Source organism: Eublepharis macularius, chromosome 9 (assembly GCF_028583425.1).
Source record: "Eublepharis macularius isolate TG4126 chromosome 9, MPM_Emac_v1.0, whole genome shotgun sequence".
Lineage (NCBI taxonomy): Eukaryota > Metazoa > Chordata > Lepidosauria > Squamata > Eublepharidae > Eublepharis > Eublepharis macularius.
Window position 1 is genome coordinate 70,280,217 of NC_072798.1, and position 20,785 is coordinate 70,301,001.

A 20,785-nucleotide genomic window follows, 5' to 3' on the forward strand; every position below is an offset into this window, starting at 1 on the left:
CCCAGATCGGTGTTGTTAGATCGAAAAAAATATAAAGCTCTAATTCAGATTCTGAAGGACATGAAAATAAGGTACAGATGGGAACTACCAGAAGGAGTGTCCTTTGAATTTGGAGGAGCGAAAAAGCGCATTAGATCTGAATCAGAGATGGAGCAGTTTATAAGAGACAATGAAAAGGACTTACCAGCAACAAGATTATGAATATGGAGTGCAAAGTTTTATCTTGGAATGTAAATGGACTTAATTCACCGAATAAGAGAAAAAGTATTTTCCACTGGCTATTAAAACAAAAATGTGATATTGTATGTTTGCAAGAGACTCATATTAGAAAACAGGATGCAAAGTATCTAAAATTGAATAAATTGGGCAGTGATTTTGTAGCGGCCTCTAATAAGAAAAAAAGGGGAGTGGTATTGTATATAAAAGAGGAGCTACAGCCAAAGTTAGTGATGAAAGATGCGGAAGCCAGATTTTTAGCAGTGGAATGTATATGGAATTTAAAGAGAGTATTGGTGATTGGAATCTATGCACCTAACGGAGCAAAAGAAAGCTTCTTTGAGGACTTGAGGAAGCACTTAGATGAACTTTCTTATGACCAGATAATTCTTGCAGGAGACTTCAATGGAGTGACAAATTTGGAACTAGATAAAAAGTCAGCAACTGCACAAAAGAAAAGAGGACTATTACCAAAGACGTTTTTTGTATTGACGCAACAGGAAACTTTAGAAGATGTATGGAGAAGACAAAATCCCAAAGGCAGACAATATACGTTTTTCTCCGCGAGACACTCTACGCTATCAAGAATTGATATGATCTGGGCCTCAAAAGACTTAGCGCTTTGGACTAAGGATGTGGAAATAATGCCTATGGTAGGCTCAGATCATAATCCAATTATGTGGAAGTTGGGGAAAAGGAGTAAAAGGAAAGGATGGAGAATAAATGAGGATTTGCTGCAAGAGGGAGAAAATATGGAGATGTTGAGAAGAGAAACAAAGTTTTTCATACAATATAACATGAATAGAGAAGTACCAACCAACAAGGTATGGGACACCTACAAGGCAGTAATTAGGGGCATATTAATGGACTTAAATGGAAGAGCCAGGGAAAAAAAAGAGGAGAAGAGACAGGAGATCACGGAGAAAATAAAAGCCAAAGAAATACAGTTAAAGAAAAGACCAGGGAAAAAGAAAATTTACCAGGACATTAAAATTCTTCAAGAACAGCTGACAGCAATGAATAACAAAGAATTGGAATGGAATCTTAAGAGAATGAATCAAAAGGTGTTCGAAGGCGCAAATAAACCTGGGAAATATTTGGCATGGCAATTGAAGACGAGAAAGGAGAAGAAAATAATAAATAAAATCTGTGAGGACAATAAAGTGTACCTGGAACAGACAGCTATTAGCAGAGCCTTTTATAAATTTTATGCCAAATTGTATAATAAAAAAGAGGTGAATAAAGACTCAATAGCGACATATTTGGAGAAAATGAAGCTCCCAGTAATTTCGGAAGCTTGGAGAGACAAATTGAACAATGAAGTAATGGAGGAAGAAATAAGAAAGGCAATACAGTCAACAAACTTGGGAAAGGCGCTAGGACCGGATGGACTTACAGCCAAATTTTATAAGGTAATGGCTAATGAACTGGCACCATTCCTAAAAGATGTGATTAATGGTGTTTTAAAGGATCAACGGATCCCAGACACTTGGAGTGAAGCTAATATATCACTGATCCCCAAAGAGGGGCAAGATCTGACTAACGTGAAAAACTATAGACCTATATCGTTACTTAATAATGATTATAAAATTTTTGCGAAGATACTGGCGGAAAGAGTGAAGGGATGGCTTTCTGAAGTTATTGAGGAGGAGCAAGCTGGTTTTTTGCCAAATAGACAAATTAAAGACAATTTAAGGACAGTTATAAATGCTATTGAATACTATGACAAACGTTGTGACAAGGAGGTTGGTTTCTTCTTTGTGGACGCTGAAAAAGCATTTGACAATTTGAACTGGGACTTTATGTTTGCTACCATGGAAAAGCTACAAATGGGAGAAAGATTCATAAGAGCAGTAAAGGAAATTTACAGAGACCAGAGTGCAGCAATTGTGGTGAATGACGAGGTGACCAAGAAATTGACTATAGGTAAAGGAACAAGACAAGGTTGCCCGTTGTCTCCACTGTTGTTTATTTTGGTTTTGGAAATACAGATGATACAGATACGAGAAGACAATGCAATCCGTGGAATAAAAATAAAGGACTTTTCCTATAAGGTCAGAGCATTTGCAGACGATATAATGCTAATTGTGGAAGATCCAATGGAGAATATGCCAAAAGTAATAGAGAAGATTAAGGAGTTTGGAGATTTGGCAGGATTTTATGTAAACAAAAAGAAGTCAAAGATATTATGTAAGAATATGGCTAAACAAAAACAACAACTATTAATGGAAATAACAGACTGCGAAGTAACAAGTAAGGTGAAATATCTGGGAATTGAATTGACTGCAAAGAATATAGATTTATTTAAAAACAACTATGAGAAACTGTGGACTCAGATAGAGCAAGACTTGATTAAATGGAACAGACTGAACTTGTCATGGTTGGGAAGAATTGCAGTAATTAAGATGAATGTGTTGCCAAGAGTGATGTTTCTGTTACAGACAATACCAATTATTCGAGACTCTAAGCAGTTTGAAAAATGGCAGAGGAAAATATCAGATTTTGTTTGGGCAGGCAAAAAGCCTCGAGTGAAAATGAAAGTGTTACAAGATGCAAAAGAAAGAGGCGGAATGCAACTGCCCAATCTAAGACTTTATTATGACGCAATTTGTTTAGTGTGGTTGAAAGATTGGATGATGCTGAAAAACCGGAAATTACTGGCCTTAGAAGGATATAAAAAAATATTCGGATGGCATGCATATTTATGGTATGATAAAGTAAAAGCGGACTCTATGTTCTTACATCGTTATATTCGGAGAAGCCTATTCACAACTTGGAAGAAGTACAGAAATTACCTACAAGATGGAATCCCCTCATGGGTGGTTCCATATGAAGTAATAGATCCGAGAACTGTCGATAATGAACAACAGTGTTTAACATACAAGGAGATAACCCGAATGGAATTTTTTAAACCCAAAATAAAGACGCAGGACGAGTTGTCTCCAAGTTACGATTGGTTTCAGTACAGACAGATCAGAGATCTTTATAATTCGGACTGTGTGAAGGGAGGGATAAGAATGGAGAATTCGGAATTAGAACAGGCACTTTTACAAGAGGATAAAAAGGAAATCTCTAAGGTATATAAAGTGCTGCTGAAATGGTATACTGAAGATGAAACAGTTAAAGTGCAAATGGTGAAGTGGGCTATAAACTTTAATAAGGAAATAACAATGGAGGCGTGGGAATACTTGTGGAAGAATACAGTGAAGATCACGACATGCACCAATATTAAAGAGAATGTCTACAAAATGATTTATCGTTGGTATATGACACCAAAGAAAATTGTGCTAGGGAATTTGAACACGTCTAATAAATGCTGGAAATGTAAAAAGCATGAGGGATCTTTGTATCATATGTGGTGGACTTGTGAGGTAGCTAGGCAGTACTGGGGGGAAATAATAAGAGTAATAAGCGAGATTTTACAATTTCAAATTAATAAGAACCCAGAACTCCTGCTACTGAACTTGGGAATGGAGGATATTCCAGCACAATATAGGACATTGCTATTTTACATGACAGCAGCGGCTAGACTTTTGTACGTGCAAAAGTGGAAAGTGCAAGAAGTGCAAAAGTGGAAAGTGCAATAAGTGCCAACTATTGAGGACTGGATATATAAATTGCTGTACATGGCGGAAATGGACAAAATGACAAGGAAACTGAGAGACCTTGATCCAGGACAGTTCAACACGGATTGGGAGAAGCTGAAACAATATTTAGTGAAGAAATGGGAGGTGGGAGGAGAACTGTGGCAGTTTGAAAATTACTGAAATACAATAAAAGTAGAGGGAGGTGACTTTACCGGGGGGTGGAGAGGTAAATGAGAATTTCTAAGCAACTATTTTATTAGACTATTATATATAGCATTAAGTATTATAGGTGTTATTATAAGAATTATAATGATAGAAATTAACTAATTATAAGGATAGAAACTAATTAATTTCATTTCTGGCAATAATTGTGTAATGGAGATATAATTTTATAATTGCAATGAAGGAATTTAAGTAAGGTGGGAAAATATATATTAATGTATAGATTATGTATTAAATTGATTGAATTGGTTTGGAGGTATATATGGGTCAAATTGGTTGACTATTTTTGGTGGATAGTTGCATAATGAAAGAATAATATAATTATATAATTAAAACAGTATGAAGATAAGATATGTAGAAAAAGTAATATATAGAGTATAAGTTAAATTGGTTGACTTATATTGAATGTACTGTTTATAGAAGTATCTAAAATTATGCCAAATGAGGGATAAATTGTTTGTCCCATATTGAAGATGAGATTATAAAATAGAGTATAGAGTACCAAAATTAGCTAAATGATTATTATCAAAAGAAAATATGCCAAGAATGTATTATTTAGTTATGTATTATTTAGTTGTTAAAGTAAGTAGGAAGATAGAAGGAGCACTGTGTTATATAGATAAGCTTAGAAGAAAGTGAAAGTTTACGTTTGACAGATAGAATAAATTTAAAATGAGTAAGGGAAAAGGGACAAGGGGTTGGAAAACTGTTGGAAGTCAACAAAAGGGGGGAAAGGGAGGGGGTTAGAATTGGAAAAATTAAAGGAAACTGATTGTAATGTACAATTTAATGACATCTAATCCAATAAAAAAAAATTATATAAAAAAAAAACTATCCAAGCCCTTATTCACCCCTCTCACTTGTTCAATGAGAGTGTTGAATGGGCTGAGACAAACAATCCAGAGAGGACCAGTCTCTTTCAGGCCATGAGGAGGAAAGAGAGCTCATAGCCCTGGCCATAGAAGAGCCCACTTTTTCTCTCCATTTGCAGCAGTGGTGGAAGAAACAGAGTATTGTCTGCCAGGTTCCAGTTGCCCATTCTGTCTGCAGGGTCAGACTAAAGCACAGGCAAACCTGTGTAGCCTCAGGCAAGTTGGGATGAAGAGGATAACTGGGGAGAGAGAAAAAGTCTAAGAGGAATAAGAGGCATGGGCCAATCCAAAGCAGGAGGGATGGAGTGAAAATAAGGTAGCAGAGGTTAAAAGGCAATAGAAAAAGAAGAGAGGTTTGTTGATAATGGAAAGCAGGGAAGAATATGATCAAGGAATGCAAAGAGGGTACCTGGAAAAGGGAGGCTCACAAGCCTCCCACTCCTTTTCTTGGCTGATTGGGGAGAAACAGGCATAATTTAACATTCAATGATTTGGACTGTATCCTTAGTTTTTAGATATATGTGGGTACTATGTGCTGTCAGGTCACTTCTGATTTATAGTGACCAAAACACCATTAACAGACTTGCTCTGATGTTGCAAACTGGGGGACATGGCTTCCTTTATTGAGTCAGGCCATCTCATTTTGGGTCTTCCTCTTTTCTTACTGCCTTCCACCTTTCCTACCATTATTATCTTTTCCAGTGAGTCTTATCTCCTCACAAGCATTTCTGAGATTGATTCATTCAGTATGATGGCCGCAGCCTCGTCATTTTAGCTTCTAGGGAGAATTCTGGCTTGATCGAGAACCCACTTATTTGTCTTTTTGGCTGTCCATGGCATCCATAAAATTCTCCTCCAGCACCAAATTTCAAATGAATCATATTTCTTCCTGTAAGGTCTTTTCACTGTCCAATTTCCACATCCATGCTTAGTAATGGGGAATACAATAGTGTCAATTATCTTGATCCCCAGAGACTTTGGTTCCCAGCGATTATCTTAATTTTGGTTCCCCTTGTCCTTAATGACCTTTTCTCATTTATTCATGGCTGCCCTTCCAAGTCTCAATCTCCTTTTGATTTCTTAATCTCTTTTTGATTGATGGTTGAGCCAAGGAATAGAAAATCTTGAACAATTCAATTCATTGTCCACCTTAAAATTATGTAATTCCTTGGTAGTCATCATGACTTATGTCGTCTTGTAATCCTGCTTTGGCACTTTCTCCTTTAACCTTCATCTGTAGTCGTTTTAAGTCTTCACTGTTTTCTGCCAGTAACGTGGCGTCATCTGTGTATCTCAAACTGTTAATGTTCCTTCCATCAATTTTCAATCCACCTTCTGAATCTAATCCAGTTCTTCTTATGATATATTCTGCATATAGGTTGAACAGATAGAGAGATAGTATACATTCTTGTCTGACACCTTTGTGAACTAGAAACCATTCTGATTCCCCATATTCTGTCCTAACAGAGTAAAAGTCCAGAGTAAAAGTTGAACATTACAACAATCAGATCCTGTGCCACACCCATTTCTTTTAACACCATCCATAGCATTTTTTATGCTACATCTCACCTCATTATTAAAGCAACACTGTTTCTTCAGGGTTTGTCATTTCTGGAGTAAAACACTGTAATTTTTTGGCTGAAAATGCCTTAATCACACCCTGAATTACATTGTTGAAACATTTCATTTCTCATATAATGATTCATAGTTCTTACATTTCATGTTTCTATTATATGTGTCACACAGCTTTGGACTTTCCTTTTGCATCTATTCACATCAGCAACCACACATATCCTTTCAGATTTAATCCAGTTGCATCATTAAGAACAGTGCTATTCATACTTGTCCTCTGCTCTTCCCCAGTAGTCAATTGAGTGCCATCTTACGTGGGGGCACTATATCTTGCAGCACTATATCTTCTTTTGTTTTGGATTGTCTCATCATAGGGTTTTTGAGGGAAGAAATGATCAGAAGTGGTTTTACATTGCTTTCTTCTGTGCAGTACTAATCATTACTTCTGTCTGTGAAATATCATCTACCTTACACTACTGCTGCTTTCCAGTAGCTTCTCCTCAAGGATTTCTCCACCTTCATCACCCCTGGAACTCCCAGTTCTGTTCATGTGAATGTTGATTCTTGAAAGGTGTGGATGCATCTTAGTCTGGTGTCTCAGATTTGACCATTCTACCTTGAGTGACTCTGCTAGGAATTTAGGATCTTGACTGAGTCTGCACTCCTGATGGTATTCTATCAGCTTCAATGACATACTGCGATTCCCTCACCATGTTAAAGTATATATTCAGTGGAGGGATATATAGTATGATATATAGAAATATAGCATGGCATGAAAAAGAACATGAATAAAACTCAGCAATACATTTCGTAATACATTTCATGTAAAGAATGACCTCTGTAACTCATTCAAATCTCTTTCACCTATGAATTATTGTCTTCTCTGACATTGTAGGAAATAAAATGTACAGTGTTAGTAGCATTCTTATAACTTTCCTCCAGATTCTGAGTTCCCACCTCCATTTTTATAGGGCATATATGTGAGTGTATATTTGCACTCTAAAAATGATAAATAATATATATAAAATTATACATAAAAATTTGAAACCATGGAAGAACCTAGAGAAACATATAAAACCCTCTTCCTGTTCCAGTATATTTTGAGAAAAGTCTTAGTCCCAGACTTACCTGGGGTCCCCATTTGCAGGATGTGGGGTGCAGTGCAGGGCCACTGCCATCTCCACTGGCCTGGGTGGCGTCCTCACAGCTCCGCAAAGCAGCAGCCATTTCTTCTGGCCTGGGTGACTTCCAGTGGCTCCTTGAAGCAGTGCTGGAGCCAGTAAAATTCAAACTACCTGAACATCCATTCAGGGGTAGGCCCTGCAGGCAGACCTAAGGAGCTCAGTCTCTAGTCAGGTCTGATGTGCAAGCATAAATCTAGGAGCCGTCTAGACCACCTTCTGCATTCACTTGTGACTCACATTCCTTCCACCCCTCCATTGGCTTAGGTTTTGGTCTGGCACTCTGTTGGAAATGTTCCTTATGTGGGGTATTGTATAGGTCTCTTGTGCAGTTCTGAACTCTTGGTTGTTTGCTCTAATCTTGTCAAAACTTTACGTGATGGTGGTTTGGCATTGAGTATGGATTCCTGTGGGGAGAAATGAGGCCTGTGTGTACTGTTTCCTCATTTCTGGGGATCCAGTTAAGGGATCTTGGGGTCTGTCAGAGCATGCTCACTCCCAGGTGGCAGGGGATCCACTCAGAGATTTACACCCATGTGGAATCTCACCTACTGTCATTCTGTGGGTTCTTCCCCTCAGCGGACAGGCTTAGAGGGGGAGGGGGGTCATCGGCTGGCAGATAGGTCAACCAGTGCTTGGATCCCAGCCCTATATAGCTCTAAGACTCCATAAGCTGTAATCAATAAAGTTCTGGCCTTCTTGCGTCTCTGTGTTTTCTGTCACCTTGCCCTTCACTGCTCCCCCCTTGAGCTGGTCCCATCACGATCATTGTTTTTCTCATGGAGAAAGCAGTTTAATTTTAAAAGATGCATTAAGAGAGAACCTTAGGAATATTTTTGTCAGCCTTAAATAACACAAAATGTAAATGTACTTATGTCTGAGTCAGCATCTAAATATAGTAGCAGTATTCTCAATTAGTCTGTCTCTTTAATGGGCAATGACGTAGCCAGTGGCACACATCTTGGCCAAAAAAATATATTATCCTTTTTTAAGCTGTTCAAGCATGCACCCAATTCATCATGCCTAATTAGGTGCTCTGAATTATCATCTTCAGTTGTTGCAAGTGTCATATCTTTTGATGGTATTGGCTACGTAATGAGAAACTGTCATAGCTGTGGCTGTCTGTGATTGATCAATTTTTGACAACAAAGAAATGTTAACCGGGCCCCATGGTGAAGCATTCTCTGGAAAAATCTCTTTCATAATGTTTCTATCTAATTTTGGAGCGCCGTCACTGCCACACATGAAATAACAACACGATTGAATTTCCTTTGGTGGCATTTAGCAGGACCTATAGGGGTGTGCAAAAATCAGTGGGGGATCAGGAGCCTGGAAAATTACATACTTGAAGACTTAATGAACTATAATTCCGTACTAGATTCTCAATCACATTTTGCTTCCTTTTCATTAATGGAACTAAATTAGTTTTCCATGGACATGGTACTTAAAAGAAAAAGCCCACAATCATGTTCTTGCTAAGGTATGAAAAAAGATTGACTTTAAGAGTAAGTTTGCTCTCTCACACAACATGACAGTCAAAAAAAACCCTGCAACATAGAACATGCAGACTGTATTAACTGAACTTGTTGAAGCAATTACTGTAACCAATTTCCTATCATTTTATGAAGTATTAATGCAGAATTGTTATTTCTGGTCCTCTGCAATACAGGGCAGATTATCTAACATTCTTTAGAAGAGAACAAGACAAATCTTTCTACACTAGAACTGGTTCTGCTAACATTTATTCTTTGTAGTGTTCCTTTTATTCACAGTGCTCATTACCAGTAAGTTTAGCAGCCAAATTCATGGCTCAAAGCAATAGAAATGCAGTAGAGAAGCCCCCTTTCCCATTCCTTCCATACTCTACAAATTACATATACAGTGAAGCCAGGTATTTTTTTATTAAAAAATAAATATTTTCATTAGATTTTCAGATATTACATATTTATTTTTCAGATTCAGCGATATTTGTTTTTGAGATCTTTTTTGAGTGAACATCTTATTTTATTGCAAAAAAAGAACACATCTTTAAACATCTACTCAGAAACAACAAAAGAGAAAAGATGTAAGACCTTGTACACACTCTGAATGGACAATTTCACATAATTAACTACTACATGTATTTCTCAGCCCTTTTATCTTCTCTAGACCTGATCCAGCACTAAAACTGCTATATAAATGTAGGTATCTTGAAACATGGACCCCTGGGGGCCCCTGGAAAGATTTCTCCATACGAAATAGTGGAGCTGAACATATTTGGAATTCAGAATAATACCCAAATCTGAGTACCGTACCAGTAATTTTGGGTCAGAATATTGAAGATACCCAAATCCAAATAATACCATTTTAATGCACACCCCTAGATATGGTTTGCCATTGCCCGCCTCTATATTGTGAGTGCAACACTGTACTTTGGTAGTCTCCCATCCAAGTAATAGCCAGGGCCAATCCTGCTTAGCTTCTTAGATCTGACAAGATCTGGCTAGCCTTGGACATCCTTAGCACTTAAGAAATGAATCCAGTCTTTTAAAATGCTGCTGGAGGAGGAGGGAATACAAATTGTAGTGTTTGCAGCATGTAAGCAATTTAGCAATTCTAGGTGAGTCTGTTCAAATTTCTTCTCAGGTCTGTTAATAGGCTAATTGCCAGGAACGTGTTCTTAGGATTGCACTGTTACAATGTAGTCCTAAACAGAGATACTCCAGTTTAAGCCAACTGAAATCAATGGGCTTAGACTGGAATAATGGTGTATAGCATTGCACTTTTAGAATTTCATTTGCTCTCATACAAAATTTCAGATTTTTAGCACAAAAGACTGCCTGTCCTGACTATGATAGATTATAGTACTGAACCTTACTTTCCCCCCTTAAAATAACTCTCATGTAACTGTTTTTGTTCTTCTGCAAGATGTTTATGCAATATGTAGTAGTCATGTGGCAAGATGCTGAAAGACTGATAGCTTGTTTAAACACAGAAATAGCTGCTATATATCAAAATGCTTCCAGGCTGTTATGTCTCCCAAATGGGGCCTGAGATCCATGTACAATATCAAATAAAATATGTGATTGAAGAGTGTGGTGTGTACAAATAAGATAAAACCCCTCTGCTCACTGAAAACCCATAACACTGGTGTTAGCATTTTTGTTTGTTTGAATATAAAACTCAGGTAGAATTTGCAGCTTTAAAATAAAAAAGACTCACTCCCAAGCTTTGTTAATATAGGTGAGAATATAATGATAGATTTTCATAGGGTCTTTCGTTTTTTTAGATGCAACAGAAATGCGTCTACAGTGAAGATGTTTTCAGCAGTTAAATGTGAAATTAGCATCTTTGAAATAATTCCTGCCATCCTACAGACTGAAATGTTTCTCAGTCAAATTTATTGCTTTTAGATAAAAGCCATTGCAAGCTATACGATAAAAACTGTTCAAAATACATAAATAAAATGATAACAAGTATATTTTAATGATAGTACTAGCCAGAACAACTTGGTCTTAAAATCTATCTATAATTTAAATAAATGAATATCATCTCCTACACATTTTCTATAAATACCACTTCCTAATTTTCTTAGCAGCAATACAGAAAAGACCTGTATGCCACATCACATACTTACCCATATAAAACCAAAACCTCATATTCAATGCATTCTGAAAAGGAAAAAACTTAACAAGGTACAAGAAACTGCCTGGGGATCAGTATCCAAAGGTCACTGTAAAATGTAATGAATAAGATTCTCCGTTCAAGGCAGTCCCCAAACAGAAACTGATGTCTTCGATGTCTTCCAGGCAAACAGGCTGTACCTAATGAAATCACACTTTAAAAAAAAAAAAAAGGTTGAATTGACTTTCAACAATGGACGTTTTAGTTTCGAGCCTAACCAGGGAAGCCAACACATCCCAACAAAACTCACAAAAATAATTTTGGGCTAATTCTAACCCTCATCTTTAAAAAAAAAAACCCTCACTTTTTCCCCCCCTTAAGGCATCTGGGCCATTTTTTAGCTTTATAAATAGAAAAAGTATGCTTTACCAAATTACCTGAGAGCCAGTTTGGTATAGTGGTTACAACAAGCGGCAGGACTCTCATCTGGAGAGCTCGGTTTGATTCACCACTCCTCTGCTTGAAGCCAACTGGGTGACCTTTGGTCAGTCACAGCTTCTCAGAGCTCTCTCAGCCCCACTCGCCTCACAGGGAGATTGTTGTGAGGATAATAATAACACATTTTGTAAACCACTCTGAGTAGGCATTAGTTGTCCTGAAGAGCAGTATATAAATCGAATGTTGTTGTTGTTGTTGTTACCTGCATTAGAGACTGCAAGTTTCACTGGAAATAATGTAGCTTAACACTGAATGAATTCACCTTCCAGAAAACATTTTTAGAATGTTTCGCAACACATCTTTTCGTGTCTTAATTTATATAATCTACTGAAAATACAAATCAAAGAGTTATCTCAAGCCCATCTGGGTTCTTGCTTTTACTTTTAGGCTATCAGCACCAATACTGACAACTTTTGGTCAAGAACAGTAAACAGGAGAAGTGTTGTGATTATTTGTGTTGTATGGCATCATACATTCTTTCCTGATGCCAGTAAATTTCCATTTTTGAATAACTTATTTAAATGAACTTTGACATGTACCAATGTACCAGGGCACAATATATTAATAAGAAAAAATAGGCATTTATAAATACTTCCTATTTCCAGTTTCTGCCAAAAATGTGTGTCTAGTCAGTTAAATGTTGCCTTCAAATGTCTGCTTGTACTTCAGATATATTAAAATATGTTTCTCTCCATCCTAATTTATGAAGGATAAATACAATTTAGAGGCAATATCCACAACACTGATTTGTCTATAATTAGCCGAGTCCCTCTTTTTGTGTATTGTGGTAACTATAGTCTCCACCTTTCTAGTAAAATTTATTTAAGAAAACAATTTTACAGAATTGGGTATCCAGGATCCTAATTTCATTCTATAAAGTTCCACAGGAATTATAGCTTTTCCTGAAGCTTTAATCTTCACTTGTCATAATCCTCTTGATCTGATTAAATGTAACATATGACCTGTCAGGAAGTGCTTAACAAATGAATCAGATTTGGAGGAAGAGTCAAGCCTATCTTAGGGTCATATCTTATATACTAATAACCAAATGGCTCCAATCTGTGGAAACTTAAACCCACAGGTCGGAGCTGCTTGGGAACAAAACAGATGTTTCAGCAACCCCAAGAGTTGCAGAAAAATCTGAAACCTGAAAAAAAATAACTGGTGAGGTTTAAATCCCCTGAAGTCTTTCCCGAAGTCTGCACTTGCACAGCCCTCCACAAAGTGACCAAACAGGTGGTGATCAGCCCCATGGCTTGCTACGGAAAAGCAGCAGCAATCCTCCTGAGGCAGGGGTGCAGCAGCATCAAACCACCCCAGGCCCTACCATGGTGGGAATGAGCCATCCCAGGATTGGCATACGAGTTAGCGATCCATCTAAGGTCTAGCAGCAACAGCAGAAAGCCATTTCAACCCAGGCAAGGAGGCAGCGAGCTGGTCCAGGCCCAGGCATGGCATCTGAGAGACCAGGAGAGGAAGAAGCTGGCCCATGCCCCAGCTGTGAAGCACTGTGAGGCTGGGCAAGGAGGCCCGCTTTAAAGGAGAGGGAAGCCTCCATGCTGAGCCTGCAGGAAGGTAGGCAAAGCAGGACGGCAATGATGGGCAGAGGAGGGAAGGCTGATGTGGCCCTTCTGTAATTCTGCCCTGACCCATGATTCTCACAGGCCCCCTCTCGTATTTCTAGAAAGTATTTTTCCTGGTCCCTTCCTTGCACCAGTACCTCTACGGCGCTGTTTCCCAAAGTATGGGTCGGGACCCACTGGTGGGTTGCGAGCGGATATTGGGTGGGCCCTGAAACTGATAGGGCGACAGTCACAACACATTGGCCGGGCCGTGTCATTCGGCCAGCAGCCGAATGGTTACTAATAATTTAATTTCTTGCAGCGTGGCACAGAGTGTGATCGTTCGTCATGGGCGCGGGGTGGGGGCGGGGCGGCCGAAGGCGACTCATGAGCCCGAGCGTCAGTCGTCACTGTAGTATTTGTCGTCGCATATTGTGTGTTTATTATCTTCTTAAAACTAAATAATGGACTAGTGGTTGAAACGGATAGCAAAAAGTACGCCGCCAGCAGCAGATTGCATACAGAGCAATAAAAAAATAGAAGACGTTATTTCGGATGACAAAAGTGACACTGAGCTTGACTTACTAGCTCCCTCTACAAGTTCACATGAAACAAAATGTCGAAAAGTTGTGAGAAAATATGATGTCGAATACCTGAAACTAGGATTCACATGGAATCAAGATACGGTGGATCCACGCCCTCAATGCGTTATTTGCTGCGAAATATTGGCGAACGAAAGTATGCGTCCAAGTAAGTTGACGCGTCATATAGAAACGAAACATTCCCATGTAAAAAATAAGCCAGTGGATTTTTTTCAAAGAAAATTATTGGATATGAAATCTGCAAAGAATATTGTTTCACATTTCATAAATATTAATGAAAATGCTACTTATGCCTCATATCCTATTAGCTTAAGAATTGCCAGAGCAGGTAAACCTCATACCATTGGCGAGAATTTAGTGTTGCCATTGATTAAAGATGCTGTTGGAGTAATGTTTGGAGAAAAAGAAGTAAAGGAAATCGAACGTATACCACTTTCCAATAATACTGTTGCACAAAGAATTGACGAGATGTCCGAATGGGCAGAGGATGAGTTAATCCATAGAGTAGTTGGTAGTAAATATTTTACACTACAACTGGATGAGTCTACCGATGTGCAAAGCCTATCTCAGTTACTTGTTTTCGGCGTTATATATGGCAAAACAACACGCATGAAGATATCTTGTTCTGCAAACCAATTATTCATGAAACGGCCGAGTAAATTTTCAAAGAAATTGATTCTTATACAAAAGAAAAGGGTTTGGAATGGAAGAACTGTGTCGGCATATGCACTGACGGAGCTCGAGCTATGTGCGGCAAAAATAGCAGTGTGGTCACGAGGGTTCTTGAACGAAGTCCCAGTGCTTCGTGGACACACGGTAGCCTTCATAGAGAAGCACTGGTTTCAAAACCATTGCCTGATGATTTAAAAACAGTATTAAATACTGCTGTGAAAATTGTAAAATATAGTAAAACAAGACCCTTACAAACACGTTTATTTCAAAAGCTGTGCGAAGAGATGGGTAGTCTCCATAAATCTCTTCTTCTGCATACAGAGGTACGTTGGTTATCCAGAGGGAAAGTACTTACAAGATTAGCGGAATTATGCAATGAAGTTACAGTTTACCTGGAAGGAAAAAATGAGTATCTTGAATCTCTACTGGATGAAGAATTCATCCTCAAGCTCACATACATATTTTCTCAAAGTTAAACGAACTCAATTTGTACCTGTATCGAGGAAGGCAAGTATGATTGTTTTGAAACATTTGAAACTTTCATTATAGAAAACGAAGTGCAGCCAGATATCAATGTAGTGTCTGCAATTTCCACTCATTTAACAGAGTTGAAAAATAACTTTGACGCCTACTTCGGGGAAGAGATGAAAAAGTTCGACATGATGAGCTGGATTTGTAACCCGTTTCAAGACAACATACCAACTGTCATGTCAACAAAAGCAAGTGAAGAACTTATTGATTTATCGGAAGATACATCACTGAAAAACACTTTTAATCGCAAGCAATTAACGAAATTCTGGCTGTCAGTTGCTGACACCTATCCCTGCCTGTTTGATGAAGCCATGAAAGTCCTCCTCCCCTTCACTACCTCATACTTATGTGAAGTGGGATTTTCATCCATGGTTCATATTAAAGCTAAATACCGAAATAAATTGGACGTAACGAATTCATTGCGATTAAAAGTGACTAAAATCGAAGTCGACGCTAAAGCTGTAATGGCAAGAAATGGGAAACAAATACATCCTTCTCATTGAAATATCACATCTTATATTTAGTAAGTAAAAATTTCAATTATACCTGGATGTTTTTCTTTTTTTCTTAATTGAACAGTCCTTCACATAGTTAAGATATGTATTAACGAGAAAATGCTGCAGCAGCAATATAACGCTGCTTTTTCCCCTTTATGTTAGGCACGGGTGCGTTATATATCGTTATTGTATTAGGTGGGTCCCGAACTTTGAAATTTTTTTTAGATGGGTCGCGGTCCAGACAACTTTGGGAAACACTGCTCTACGGGAAACTCTATGGGAAACAGAAATTAATTTTGACAGTTCTGTTCAACATGGGTGTCTTGTGTCTTCCCAAATTGCTACTTGGATATGTGCACAGAATAACATCCAGTCTAGAGTAGGGTATGAATTCTGATGCACATATTGAATACCTCTGCAAGCAGAGCTCCCTTAAACTTCAACACAGAGAAAGCCATGTGCACGCATCCCTTTAAAGTGAATATGTACAATCTTTCTATGGTATTTCTTGATATTTTGCTCAAGGAATTAGACTGGCCCCTCTAAAGTGAGTCATTCTTAAGTCCCAGTGCAACCAAAGAGATTTAGCTTAGTTACAACTAACTTTTCTTTTCAATTACAATAAAACTGTAGGACAGGCAACTTTAACTTTTTCATTGCTAAAGACTACATTTGGCTTCCATGATGGCAAGGAGGTAGATGCCTGTAGATGCCTATAAGCAAGACATCTACTTCCTTTTCAATCCTGCCAAAAAGTTGTGATTAAAAAAGTGAAGCTCAGGAGCCATCCAGATCGTGGGGTTGGTTATCTCAAGTAATTGACGCTTCTGAACCTATTGGATATATTTAATACTTGTTCTGTTACAGAACAATACTTTTTTCTTTTCTTTTCTTTTTTCTATCTTCTCATTCCTTCCTTAATTAAGCTTTGCTAGAATAGGACTTTAATTATTATAATATAAATGTTGTTATTGTAGCTATGACACACTATTGTCAGTATTTAATTCTGGTAAGGTAATTTGTAGACTTCTGTACTGTTACTTCATTTTCAAGATAACTTTATTATGAATATTCATTTATTTAAAATAAAATTACATGCCACCTTTTTGCCCCAAGTGACATTTAAATAAGCAAAAAAGCAAATAATGATAAATAGCATGAAAAAACATTAACATTAAACAGCAGCAAGATATCACAAAACCATTAAATTGAAACAAAAACAAATGGATGAAGACAGCTACATTAGGATTTTGTCTGCCAAAAGTAGGTATTCGCTGCCTTGTTTTCTGTATAAGGACAGTATCCCTGGGATAAAGAGAGCATTTCTTCTTGTCACCTTTAAAGAACATCAAATCTTTTCCTTTCTTATCTACAGTTTCAGAAAGGAGCACTGACTTTCAAACAGTACAATCCTAAGAAGAGTTACTGCAGTCTAAGCCCTTTTATTTAAGTGGACCTAGACTGGAGTACCTCTACTTAAGATTGCACTGGTAATCTCCTACACTAGAAATCTAGTTGGCCTTTAAGGTGCTACTGGACCCAAATCTTGCCCTTATCTACAATATTAGATTCAACGATTTACTGCCGCTTGCAGTTAATAGAGTTATGATGAACTACTGCGTTAAAAGGTTAATCCTGATGCTAATTTTTGTAATAAATAAAAGACACATGGTCCATAGCTAATACTTTTTAACATTTTCCATGCGTACTAAATTTTTCAGTTTTCTTACCAATAGAAGCAGATGGCCTGTTACAATTTTGCATCATTTTCTAATAATTGTGCATAATTTTATTGTGTTTTGCTTCTTCTGAAATTCCTGTTATATAATAGACTACTGGCTTGTGGTCCTGTATTCCAATATTGTGTTTCATGCAGTGGCCTCAGCTATTCTGGAGGCCAGCAAACCAGCTACAGAGGCTAAGGCCTTTCTCTGAGGTTGCCTCCAAACACTGATATTCAGAAGTTTACTGCCTCTGGATATGCAGGCTCTCTCCTGATGGACTTATTTATTTATATTTATAGTCCGCCCTCCCTGCGAACGGGCTCAGGATGGATTACATCAATTAAAACACATAATCAGCAATATAACAAAAATTTACAAATTCATAAAAGCATATTAAAATTACTTACCCATAAATCTGTCTAGTAATCTTTTAAAGCCATTTATGCTAGGGGAAGTGACTCCATAATTTAATTACTCATGGAATACAGAATTACTTCCTTCTATCTGTTTTGGCCATCAATTTAATTGGGTACTCACAAGTTCTAGGAGAGAGAGAGAGAAAGTTTTCTCTGTCCTCTTTTTCAACCCATGCTTAATTTTATAACCTTACTTTACAGTATTGGCCATTTTTTCCAATCCCTTTTTCAAACTCCCAGCATGGTGTTTGCACACTGAGTTTATATTTTCATCAAGGAGTCCACTACAACTTTAAGTTCTTTCCCTCTCAGTTTCTGCCAATTCAGACTACTTAGCATATATTTAAAGTTAGAATGTTTTGCTCCAGAGTCCTTGGATTTATCTCCACTAAGCTTCTTTTGCTCACTCACCAAATTGGGAGGGAACTTCCTGGAGATCCTCATAATCCATCTTGTTTTCGATCCAGAGGACTTAGCCGTGTTAGTCTGTAGTAGCAAAATAGAAAAGAGTCCAGTAGCACCTTTAAGACTAACCAACTTTACTGTACCAGAAGCTTTTGAGAATCACGGTTCTCTTCATCAGATGCATCTTGTTTTTGACATCATGAATAATTTCATATCTGCAACGTCGGCTGCTACACTATTCACACTATTCAAAGTATTCAGATCATTTATGAAACTTTAGACAACACCAGTCATTTGTCCCTCTTGATTCTCCCTTTCATCTTGCTTCTGACTAATGTCTTTATCTCTGTAAAATTCCTTCTTTTGAAATCAGATGTGATTGTATTGGAATTTGGGAGCAACTTTCCATTGTTGTAAATGCTGAGCTTAGTAGCATTGTGGTCACTGTTTCCAGTCAGTATAACAGCATCTGCATCTTGTACCAGGTCTTAAGGTTTGCTCAGAACCAAATCCAGGGCCGCTACTCCTCTAGTTGGCTTCATGACCAACTGTTCCAATGTACAATCATCTATGTTATCCAGAAACCACATCTCTATGATATAACTTGAGCACACACATGCCCAATCAATGTCAGAATAGAGGAAATCACCCATTATTACAACATTTTCCACTTTAATCACTTCCCTTCTTTCCTTCTCCATCTCATTATCATACTCACAGTTTGGTCAGATGTGTCAGTTCCTCACTTTTAAGTTACTTTTAGGGCCTGATAACTGTACCCCTAATGATTCGGGAGGGGGAAGGGTTGTTCCTCTTACGTTTTCTATGCCCTCTTTTATATGCAGAGCAGCACAATTCCCAAGCTATCCTTCCCTACTCTGTCTAGAGATCTTATATCTAGGGACAACAGCATCCCAATGATTTTCCTAATCCTAGTAGGTTTTTAAAATGCCCATTAGAGCTATGCTGTCATTTAGCACCAAGCACTCCAGGACCCCTTCTCCATTTTGGCTCAGAAGATTCTAGCATTGGCATATAGACACCTGTTTCCCCCTCTACAAATCCTTGTTTACTTCAGGCCTTCGGTCTCCTCACACAGCTCTTATTTACTGCCCTACTCTTATTCTCAGCTTCCAGCCTGCTCCCACAAATATTACAGTGAATATATCCCAAACCAGATATATTTCCCAAAAATAAGTTTAAAAGGCACTCTGCAGCCTTTTTGATGTTAAGTCACTGACAACCTGGTTCAAGTGAAGCCTTTTCTCTTATAAAGATATGGCTTGACCCAGAAAGTTCCTCAGGGCTTAACAAACCTAAGCCTTTCTTCCTGGTGGTACTTCCTTATCTACACATTGAAACCCCTAATCTCTCCCTGTCTCCTGGGCCCGCATGTGGAACAGGTAGCAATTCTGAGAATGTATTGTTGAAGGCTTTCACGGCCGGAGAACGATGGTTGTTGTGGATTTTCCAGGCTGTATAGCCGTGGTCTTGGCGTTGTATTTCCTGACGTTTCGCCAGCAGCTGTGGCTGGCATCTTCAGAGGTATAGCACCAAAAGACAAAGATCTCTCTGTGTCACAGTGTGGAAAAGAAGTTGGCAGGTAATTTATATCTACTCAGGAAGGTAGGGTTGGGCTGAGTCATCTTGTAAGAGTTTCCCAGGGTGTGGAATGCTAATGGAGGGAGGCTTCACTGTATCCTGAGGAGGTTCTTTTGCATATGGATTGGTGCTTGATATGATAATCTTCTCTTCAGGGCTATTGTCGGGTATAGAGTATTTTGTTAGCCTGGTGTTTTTCAGGACTGGAAACCATGCTCTATTCATTCTTAAGGTCTCTTCTTTCCTGTTGAAATTGTGCTTATGCTTATGAATTTCAATGGCTTCCCTGTGCAATCTGACGAAGTAGTTGGAAGTGTTGTCCAGTATTTTAGTGTCCTGGAATAGGATACTGTGTCCTGTTTGAGTTGGGCTATGTTCAGCCACTGCTGATTTTTCCGGATGGCCAAGTCTGCAGTGTCTTTCATGTTCTTTTATTCTTGTCTGGATGCTACGCTGTGTGGTCCCGATGTAAACTTGTCCACAGCTGCAGGCTTTGTGGTATACTTGGCCACAGTGAAGCCTCCCTCCATTAGCATTCTACACCCTGGGAAACTCTTACAGGATGACTCAGCCCAACCATACCTTCCTGAGTAGATATAAATTACCTGCCAACTTCTTTTCCACACTGTGACACTGAGAGATCTTTGTCTTTTGGTGCTACGCCTCTGAAGATGCCAGCCACAGCTGCTGGCGAAACGTCAGGAACTACAATGCCAAGACCACGGCTATACAGCCCAGAAAATCCACAACAACCATAATTCTAAGAATGTTTCCTTGGACCTTCATGGAGTGTATGACTGCATTTTCCAAATTCATAGGTGCTAAGGTGTACCATGACTGCTAACTTTTCTGCCACACCATCTACACAATATGTAATGGCTGCAATCTTCACACTATGAAAGCAAGTTACTATGTGGTGGAAGAACCTATCACAGAGCCCATTCTCAGTATTCATAAAGATCAAGTCCTCCACTGCCAAGGGTCTGCTCCTCTACCTCAATAAACAATGAAATCTAACAGCTA

At 38.3% G+C, this 20,785-nt stretch overlaps 1 protein-coding gene across 1 annotated transcript in view; it reads left to right on the forward strand.

Annotated features, from left to right (window-relative positions):
* NELL2 (neural EGFL like 2) overlaps positions 1-20,785 on the forward strand; it is a 202,482-nt gene that overhangs the window by 161,925 nt on the left and 19,772 nt on the right. The gene's annotated exons all lie outside the window — the stretch shown is intronic.